We start from the raw sequence: 10,976 nt of genomic DNA, 5'->3' as shown, positions 1-10,976 counted from the left end.
CATTCGCTGTACTCTGAGAGGAAACAGGCTTCAAAATGCTGAGAAGCGCATATCAATGTAGAAATCTTAGCACAAACTTACATCACCACCTCCATAGGAGGCAAAGTTTGTAAAACTGAATTGTGGGTGTGGTGAGGGGTGTATTTATAGGCATTTTGAGCTTTGGGAAACTTTGCCCCTCCTGGTAGGATTGTATATCCCATACGTCACTAGCTCATGGACTCTTGCCAATTACATGAAAGAAATACCTCTGCACCTGGCGCTAAAGTAAACATGTATTTCAAGGCTCTAAGCACCAATAATCAAGAAGATGAAGCATCCCAACAATCTCAGGATGAGGAAACCACCTCACTGGAACCAGAACAGGACTTACCAATCACACAGGCGGATTTGAAAGACTTGCCCACAAAAGGAGACTTTTATCTTTTATTCAGCAAGTAGGCTGGATCATCAAAGATGGTTTGGCTGAAACTAAAAGAGAAGTTACAGAACTAGGGAACAGAATTGACTTCCTAGAAGAACAAACAGACCAACAATGTTCAGATGTCCACATTCTTAATAGGAAGATACATACTCAGGAATCCCAAATCACCTTTTTGCAGGAAAAAATGGAAGACTTGGATAATAGAGGAAGGAGGCAGAACCTTCGAATAAGAGGGATCCCTGAAAGGAGCACGCAAGATTCCATTAACTCCTTCATCCAAGACCTATTCAAGTATCTATTGAATCATCCACAGCATCCTGAGGTACCACTCGACCGAGCGCATAGAGCTCTGCGGCCGCAACCCAAAGATTCTGAACCGCCACGGCATGTGATAATCAAGTTCCATAAGTTCACTGACAAAGAAAGCATTGCTAAAGCGGCCAGACAAACACAGCCAGTCACATTCAATGGGGTGTAAATCCAAATCTACAATGATCTAAGCCCCATCACTCTACAAAACAGAAAGGAGTCAAGATTCCTCACTCAACATTTGCAAGATCTGAAAATACCCTACAGATGGGGATTTCCTTTTAGCATAAAAGTCCTAAAGAATAACAAGATGCACGTCTACCGTAACGCTGAAGACTTGGAGGACTTTTGCACCCAACTTGGTATACCTCAACCATCACTGCCTTCACTTCAGGAGACACAATCACCTACCACAGAGAAATCTCAGCCCAAACAACAGAGATCACATTGGAACAAAGTCCAGAGAAAAAGATCCAGAGATGCGGCTCTGGCTAGAATAGGGCCCACTGAAGAATCTGACCACAGATGAAGACCTGTGAACTTTTCAAGACCCTCCCCTTTGCAAGAGGTTCATTAGGACGGTAACTGTACGCTTTTAAAAGGGCTGTGCCAGTAGTTTGGATAACTATAGTATTTATTTGTTTTGTCCTCAAAGGGCCCTTTTGTTTTAAAAGAAACAAATCCCCACAGTTATAGTTGGTGCCCTCCTCCCTTGTTTAGCTCAAAAATACATTCATATTCTCTCTCCCTTAGTAGATACCATAAAGTTGTTGAATTCCCCTATACAATGCTAACATAATTGAAAAAAAGAAAAAAAAATGTTTTTTGAAACACATACCCCTCAGCTAATGATCAACAGAAAGAATTTTATCCCTAGAAGTGCCCTGACCTATTTAGGTCTACATTTACCCCAATGATTTCCATCTTTGCCAGCGGCGTACAAGATGGGAATGAAATGTTAGTTTTTATAAGGTTGACTTGTTTAATACAGTTGTTTTCGATGATTATAATGTTTATATTATTGTTGATGTCTTTCTGGTCAAAGGAATTTTTTCTGGGACATGTGTTGCACTCTTTTTTTCTGGAGAGGCTGTTCCATCCTCCTAGTCACCAAGATTGCCAAATAGTGCTATATGGTAGTTATAGCTTCATACAGGTGTGCGATCTGCGCCCCAACTTTTCCCCTCATTCAACCCTCTACTGTCAACTTCTGCGGCCTAGTTCGGGTACTACTAGAGGAGGGGGGAATGGGTATCTTCCACAACTGATTAAGGTAGGAACCACACCACATAAAAGACACCATCATGCCTCACTCACCTAAATTAATTTTAGTATCACAAAATTGCAAGGGCTTGAACTCCCCAACCAAACGCTCATTGGCATTGAACTGGTTTAAAAAAAACAAAGGGAAATAAAATATTTTTACAAGAAACACATTTTGAAAAAATCAAACAACCCAAACTCTATTCTAAAGAATTCACTCAACAATTCTTTAATTCCAATGTTAAAAAGAAAAATGGAGTTGGCATATTGTTTAAAAGGAACACACCCTTCCAACTTATAGAACAACATTTAGACAAGGAAGGGAGATATCTCATTTTGGTGGGTCTTCTTTATAACCGTCCCCTAACACTGATAAATATATATGCACCTAACGAACGCCAATATATATTTTTAGCAACTGCCTTGAATAGACTGCTGGAGGTTCAGAAGGGAACGGTAATTTTGGGAGGGGATCTAAATATTACTCTGAATCCGACTTTAGATTGCTCCTCGGGTAAAAGTCACATATCTAATAAATGCAGAAACCACATAAAGCACAAGTTGGATACTTTATTACTGATAGATGTGTGGAGACTTCTCCACCCTAGAACCCGTAATTATACTTTTTATTCTCACCCAGGCCATACATACTCACGAATAGATTACTAGATGTTAGACCACAATAACATTTCATTAGCTTCTGAAACTGATATCCTCCCAATATCTTGGTCTGATCACTCTTCTATAACTCTACACTACTACACGATCCAATGATTAAATGCCATATAGAAAAATCTATTAAAGATTTTTTTCAGCTCAATAATCCAATAGATACTACAGACATAAACAATTGGCTTGCACATAAGGCAATTATACGTGGGGAGTTTATCAAGCAATGGGCAAATCTCCGAAAAAAATCAAACTTAGAACGCGAAAAATTATTATCTAGCCTGAGAATCTCAGAGTTGTGCCATAAGTCAAACCCCCAGAGAACAGACCTCTTTCAAAAATTGACTATAGCTAGAGAGGCTCTAAATAACCACCTTAAAAAAGAAAACTTTAAAATAGCATTATATCTTAAAAAAACTTTTTCCACAACAGCAATAAAGCGGGAACAATGCTAGCCAGGGCACTTAGAAAACAGACATCTCAAAACCACATTTTTAAAGTAGAAAATTTGTCAGTCTCATCTGCAACAGACCCTAGGGATATTGCCAATTCCTTCAGAGGCTATTATTCTCAATTATACAACCTCCCAGTACCACCGGGTATGTCAAATCCAAACAGTATTACCCAATACTTACAAACAGTGAATACCTCAACTATCTCAACACAAGAGGCAGCTTTATTAGACTCTAAGAAGGGAATCAGTAAAGAACTGAAGCACAAAGTACAAATATAGCACTCACAACGTTTGATTAGCATATAATTGAGTATCATGCAAAAAGAACACTAAGAAAAAATTAAAACTTAACTTTTATTTGATAATTCCGATTATCCTAGTATGTGAAGGTATAATCTAGATTTTATTAAAGACACAGAGACGAGTATTTTTATGCATTACTCTTTCTTTACTACTCAATGCAGCCTTTTAAAGAACAAGATATATAAGATAACATAACATACACATAATAAGAACATAACATAGACTTATTATAGTGAGAAAAAACAGCCAATCAGCACAGAGCATAGACTATAAACAGAGCACCCTATTAACATACTTCCTCTTTCTAATTGATGCTCAAAAGGAATAAAATATTGAACATCATAAGAAAACCAAAAAGTCCAAAACAACAGAGGGTAATGAACGCCAAATTCTTGTAGAAATGATGGACGAAATCCCATGGGATGTTGAATTTGATAGAAGATAACGCAGGTGTCCAGGATTCAGTGAATGAAGGTTGAGATTTCTGAATTGACGGGAAGAATCCAGAGGATGAGAAAGGATTGGATTTACATGGATACTGTTAAAAAATATAAGAGTTAGTAACATATAATGACGGTTATTAGGGTGGGAAAAAACACCATTATCTATGTGCGGAGGGAAAATACTCGTCTCTGTGTCTTTAATAAAATCTAGATTATACCTTCACATACTAGGATAATCGGAATTTTATTACAAGACCAGAGACTCCTATTTTTATGCAAGTTTAAAGTAGTTAGGAGAATAAATTAAGCGAGGCATGTTGAATGGGTCTGAAATAAAATTGTTTGAAGATGGAATCTGAAGACCAGTCTGCAGCATTTAATATCTGTTGGAGAGGAGCCGCTTTTAAAAAGGCTTTCGAAGCAGCGGAACCTCTGACAGAATGAGCTGTGAAAGAAATGTTAATACCGGCTTCTTTCATGACCCATTTAACCCACCTAGCGATAGAGGTAGAAGTGATAGGAGCATAGGGGGGAACAAAAGAAATAAGCAGTTGATTATGGATAGGTTTCCTAAATATCAGAGTTCTAGATTCGTATGACTTTAAGCATTCGACCACACACAAAGAGGGTTCAGAAGACAGATAAGGATAAAAGATGGAAGTAGATAAAGTTTTTTTTCTGCGAGAAAGGAAGAAGGTGACTCCTTCAGGAGAGAAACGTTTAGAGTTCCAATCTAATGCTTTTACATCCGATACCCTTCTGAAAGAAATAAGGCAAAGAAGGGTAGCGAGTTTAGCGGAAAGTTGTTTTAGAGTCAACAAGTTATTAGCTGGCCAGGATTTGAAAAGAGAGAAAACTAGGTCTACATCCCAGAAAAAATTGTGTTTGGGAACAGGAGGACGTTTTAATCTAATGGCTTTAAGAACTCTACAGACTAAAGGGTGTTTACCGATAGGTGAATTATTGATAAGATGATGTCTGGCAGAGATAGCCGATCTATGGACATTAATTGATCTGTAAGCAAGGCCTGAATCAAAGAGGTGTGACAGATAATTAATGATTTCGGTTAAATCCGCAGAAAAGGGATCCAAATCCCTTTGCAAGCACCAGCTAGACCATTTTGACCATGCGGCAAAATAACATCTGCGGGTACCTGGAGCCCAAGAGTCTTGAATGAGGGATCTAGCTCTCTCCGAAAGGCCTCGGAGAGACCAGGGTCCCCTGAAATTGTCCAAGCTATCAGAAACAGAGAGCCTTGGAGAATTAGACTGTGAAATTCGCCCTCCGGACTGACTAATAGGTGAGGAAGTGGAGGAAGAAGAATTGGAAGACTGGTGGACATCTCCAAGAGGGAGGGATACCAAGATTGGGTTGGCCAAAGGGGAGTCACTATAGTTAGGCATAGGAGATCCCTGCGGACTGTTGAGATTGTCCTCGGGATCATGGAGAAAGGAGGGAAAGCATAAGCTTTCTTGGGGAGCCATGGTTGCAGAAAAGCATCTATGGCCGCAGCTTCCGGATCTGGGCGCCAGCTGAAGTATGGGTAAATCTGGAAGTTGGTCCTGGATGCAAAAAGATCCAGGCAAAAGGGACCTCTGAGAGATTGGAGGATTAAAAACATTTTCCTGTCTAATTTCCAATCGCTCGAATCTGTCAGATGACGAGATCCCCAATCTGCAGCTGTATTTGATAGACCTGGAATATATTCCGCTTTGATAGAAATATTCCTGTCTAAACAAAGGTGAATAAATTCCTTGGTAATGTTGGACAAATTCCTTGATTTGGTGCCTCCTAAACGATTGAGATATCGTACTGCTGAAATATTGTCCATGCGAAGGAGAATAGAAACTGGAGAAGAAAAATTGGCAAAACTTTTGACTGCAAACGAGCCAGCCAATAATTCCAAACAATTGATGTGGAAACGTTTCTCCTCCAGTGTCCATTTGCCACCGGTGATGGAAGGGCCGCAGCGTGCACCCCAGCCTGAAAGACTGGCATCGGATTCTATAATGAAATCCGGAGTTCTGCCAAAGATGGCTCTCCCATTCCAGGCTTCTAAATGAGAGAGCCACCAAGACAATTCTTCTTTGGCTTCTAGGGACAAAGGAATCAAATGAGAATAAGAAAAACCTTTTCTCAAATGAAGAATCTTTAGTCTCTGAAGTTCTCGGTAATGTAAGGGGGCAGGAAAAATAGCCTGAATAGAGGATGATAGTAACCCTACTATTCTGGCTATGGTTCTGATGGGAACTAAATCTTTGGATAAAGTTTTGGAAATTTCTTTTTTGATATTCTTTACTTTGTCTGAAGGAAGACTCAGAGTAGAGAGTATTGAGTTGATTTTGAAGCCTAAGAAAATCAAAGACTTTGTGGGTAAGAGAACTGATTTCTGTTTGTTCACAATAAAACCTAGTGATTCTAACAAAGAAATTGTGGTAAATAGATGATTCTGAAGGGAGTGGAAATCTTGGTCCATAATCAAAATATCGTCCAAATAAATTATTAGACGAATTCCTCGGAGTCTCAGCCAGGCCACTACAGGTTTCAGTAACTTGGTGAAAATCCAAGGAGCAGAGGACAGACCAAAGGGAAGGCAAGTGAAATTCCAAAACTGGTCTTCCCAACGGAAAGTCAAGAATTTCCAATGTTCTTGGGCGATTGGAACGGTTAGATAGGCGTCTGTGAGATCCAATCGAACCAACCAATCGTTTCCTCTTAGACATTCTCTTAATAAGTGAATACCTTCCATTTTGAAATGATGGTAAACTACAAAGGTATTTAACGTTTTTAGGTTTATGACAGGTCTGAATTGATTGTTTTTCTTTTTTACCAAGAACAAATTGCTTAGGTAAAAATCTTGAGGATGGGAGACTGGAAGAATTGCTTTTTTGGAGAAGAGAGAAGAAATTTCTCTCTTGACCAAAAGAGAGTCTTCTTGAGAAAATTGAATTGGATGGGGAAGACAGACTTGAATTGGGGGAGATATGAATTCTATGAGGATACCTGATACAGTTTGTAAAACCCAAGGGTCTGAAGTAATTGCAGCCCAATTTTGAGTAAACAGGGCGAGTCTGCCTCCAATTTTTTCTGGGAAAGAAAGGATGTAGGGGGGAAATGAAGAACTTACCTGGAGCTTGTCTAGCTCTGGCTCTGGTCCTAAAACCTCTCTGAGTCCAGGGGCGACCTCTTGTTGGAAAAAAGGAGGAAGTGGATGGATCAGAGTAACCTCTTTGGAATTGAGATTGAAACTGGTGTTGGTATTGTGATTGTTGGGGATAGTAATGAGACCTGGATAAGAAGGTTTGGCGGCCGGGAAAGCGGCCTCTGCCTCTCCTGGCCCTGTCGGAGAAACCTTGGTTGGGGTAAAAAATTTTCTTAACGGATGTTTTCACTTTATTTAGGTTAGAGAAAGTATTTACGTATTGGCTTAAGTCCTTTAAGTAAGAGTCTCCAAATAAAAGACCTTTGTTGTCTGAAGCAATATTACTTGAGGAAAAGTCAGAAATTTTCGGGTCTATTTTCCTCAAGATATTACGTCTTCTTTCTCCAGACATTGCACAATTCGTATTCCCAATAAAACACAGGAGTCTTTGAACCCATTCTCTGACCACATAGGGGTCCAAAGGGCAATTTTCGGCTACGCCTTGTTCAGATAATTCGAATAACTTAGTGAGGGGACCAACTGAATCTAAAAGTTTATCTTGGCAAATTTTCCAGGATCTATCAATTCCTTTTTTCAATTTATATCCTGGAGAACCAATGAATTTTAAAATTTTGGGGTCAACTTCAGGGGTGATGGAAGCGTTCTTTGGTAACAGGGGACGAGGACATTCGGCTTTCATTTTGTTGCGGGTTTGCTTTTTTAGGGGTTTACGTAGTTGGTGGTCAATAAATTCAGCTAAATCTAGGGGGGGACACCACTCGGCGGACCGGGGATGGTGTAAGTCATCAGGTTTAAACCTAGGGTTACCCAAACAATCTAAAAAGTCCTCTTCATCCTCACTGTATTCAACAGATTTTCTGGCTTTCTTTTTAGTTTTTTTAGCGGCCGGGGAGCCATCGGAATTATCCGAATCATTTAGATTGTCTGAATTGATATCAGTGTATTCGTCACCATCTGATTCCTCAGAATCTGAAGATGGATTATCAATATTAGTTTTTGACTTAAATTTTAATTTTTTGCATACATGAGTATCCCCTGTTTGGTTACCCTCAGGGTGCAGGGTTCTGCTAACAGCTGTTTTTCTTCCTTTGCTGTGAGGAATATTAGTCTCAGTTAAACATTGGCGAGACTTTTCGATAAGTTTTTTACTTGCCTTATAAGCAATGGATGGGTTCTTTCTTTTTAAAGATATTTTTCTTTGTTTCTCTCCCATCAAAGAGGTCATTTTATTAAATAAATTATTCATAGAGGAGTCAATCATCGATTGTACTGTATGTAAGGTCAAGGGAGGTGATTTAGATTGAGCTTCAGACATTGTTTATAATGTTTTGTGAAAAAACAATGTGAAGTAAAAATATTAAGAATTAATAAATTGAATATCAAATCTCCCTTGTAAGCAAAAATTTTTTATGTATAAACTTAGAAATATATATAATTGAAAGGGCCTGACAAAACAGACTATTGAGAGGGCAGGCAAAATTTTTTTTCCCTGAGGTAAAATATTTGGTTCAATTAATTAACCTTAGTACGTTTAGTACAGAAAATATATACACTGTAAATGTAATGAATTATAACTGCCAGAAGATGGCCACAGAGGCTGAGGAGAAAGCTTCTATAGTATAATGCAGGAAATATCAGGACCGAGTGGAAAAGATACAAAGTTACCACTCGGTTCACAGCAGAGGTACAGCTGACAGGAGACAAGGTTATTACGTCGGCAGTAGTGGGCGGGAGGGACGGCCCACAAAATGGCGAACGGACTGTGAGAAAGAAAACATGCAGGAGGGGTGATAAAACACTGAGCGAAAACGGAGTTATTAGAGTTTGAAGCAGAAAGTCAGTAGGTGGTAAGTTAAAGGCTCAATAGAGGCATAAAACATAAGGATAGGGGAAAAAGAAAAAACCGGAAGAAAAATACACATGTAAGAGAGACAAGTTATAGTTACAAATGGGGTAAACAGAAAACGGAAAAACGATAAAGGGGTAAAATATCTATAAGAACAATAATGATAACGTTTAATAATAATATTATGACTGCACTACTTATCTGAGTGAGCAGCAAAAAGAAAGAGGAAGTATGTTAATTGGGTGCTCTGTTTATAGTCTATGCTCTGTGCTGATTGGCTGTTTTTTCTCACTATAATAAGTCTATGTTATGTTCTTATTATGTGTATGTTATGTTATCTTATATATCTTGTTCTTTAAAAGGCTGCATTGAGTAGTAAAGAAAGAGTAATGCATAAAAATAGGAGTCTCTGGTCTTGTAATAAAATTAGAATGTTAAGAACAAGGGTCTGGGAAATGCTTTAAAATTACCAAATGCTTACTACGTGCATAGAGATTGGACCTAAATAATCAATAATGGATTTACACCTACTGGTCTGATATAGGTCACAATCAAAATAAAGTGAAAAGGAATACAAAAGGTAGGAGACCTCTAAAATGAGAATTTATAAGGGTACAGCGGTATAAGTTACTGTATATTATAAAAAGTTCTTGATTTTAGATTTTGTAAACATTCATGGTATAAATAGTCCGTCGACTACGTGAAAAAAACATATATCACCAGGTAGGAGAGATAAAATTTGTAATCCCGTTGGTGTAACCCCAAATTTGGGGGGGTGTACCTTTAAATGCCGTATGTGTGGCTACAATTTTAGGGAGATATATTTTGTAATATCATATGTATATCCCCAAATTGAGAGAGTCTAACAAATGATATCATAGGTGTATCACCTGAATAGGGAGATGAATCTCAAATATGGTTTGTATATCTCCTAAGTAGGGAAAAAAACCTTTTAATACCTTTTGGATGTCTTGGGTGCCTATAGACAGCCTCAAAATGGAGAAAAGTACAAATAGCTATTAATACCGTAAAAAATATACCTATGGTACCGGAATTGCGAGTATACCTATTAATATCGTTGGATTACCTATTGATACCGTGAGTACAACTACACATATATATCATAGGTATATCCCCAGAGTGGGGAAACAAGTCTCAAATATCGTTAGTATATCCCCAAAGTGGGGAAAGATTATACCTGTTAATACTGTTTGGATGTCTAGGTGCCTCTTGGACAGCCACCACAATGGAGAAAAATATATAAATACCTATTGATACCGGTGGGAATACCTTTTAATACCATAGAAGGGGAGAGGGAGCAGGGACGCCACTGACGGCGAAACGCGTCAGTGGCGTCCCTGCTCCCTCTCCCCTCTTTTAACTTTCATTTGCTTACTCATGGCTAAACGGTATTAATAGGTATACATTTCTCCACTTTGGGGCTTGTACTTTAGGTATTAAAAGGTAACCATGTCTTTACGGTATTAATAGGTACATTGTCTCCACTGTGGGGGTTGCTCTATCTGATAGATCTCCTTATTTTTGAGACACTCAGTATTACTAATTATATTTCCCCTATTTGGGGCTTGACATCTCTCTATCTAGGGGGTTGTTCAAAGGTATTAACAGGTATATCAGCACCAAGGTATTAATAGGTAATCCAACGGTATTAAAAGGTACACAAGCTTTTACGGTATTAAAAGATATTCCCACCGGTATCAATAGGTATTTATACCGTTGTTCAAAAGGTATTAACAGGTACATCAGTACTAACGGTATTAATAGGTAATCCAACGGTATTAAAAGGCACACAAACGTCTATGGTATTAAAAGGTATTCCCACCGGTATCAATAGGTATTTATATATTTTTCTTCATTGTGGAGGCTGTCCAAGAGGCACCTAGACATCCAAACGGTATTAACAGGTATAATCTTTCCCCACTTTGGGGATATACTAACGATATTTGAGACTTGTTTCCCCACTCTGGGGATACACCTATGATATATATGTGTAGATGTACTCAAGGTATCAATAGGTAATCCAACGGTATTAATAGGTATACTCGCAATTCCGGTACCATAGGTATATTTTTTACGGTATT

Source organism: Bombina bombina, chromosome 2 (genome assembly GCF_027579735.1).
Source record: "Bombina bombina isolate aBomBom1 chromosome 2, aBomBom1.pri, whole genome shotgun sequence".
NCBI lineage: Eukaryota > Metazoa > Chordata > Amphibia > Anura > Bombinatoridae > Bombina > Bombina bombina.
Note: the sequence above shows the minus strand (reverse complement) of the source record.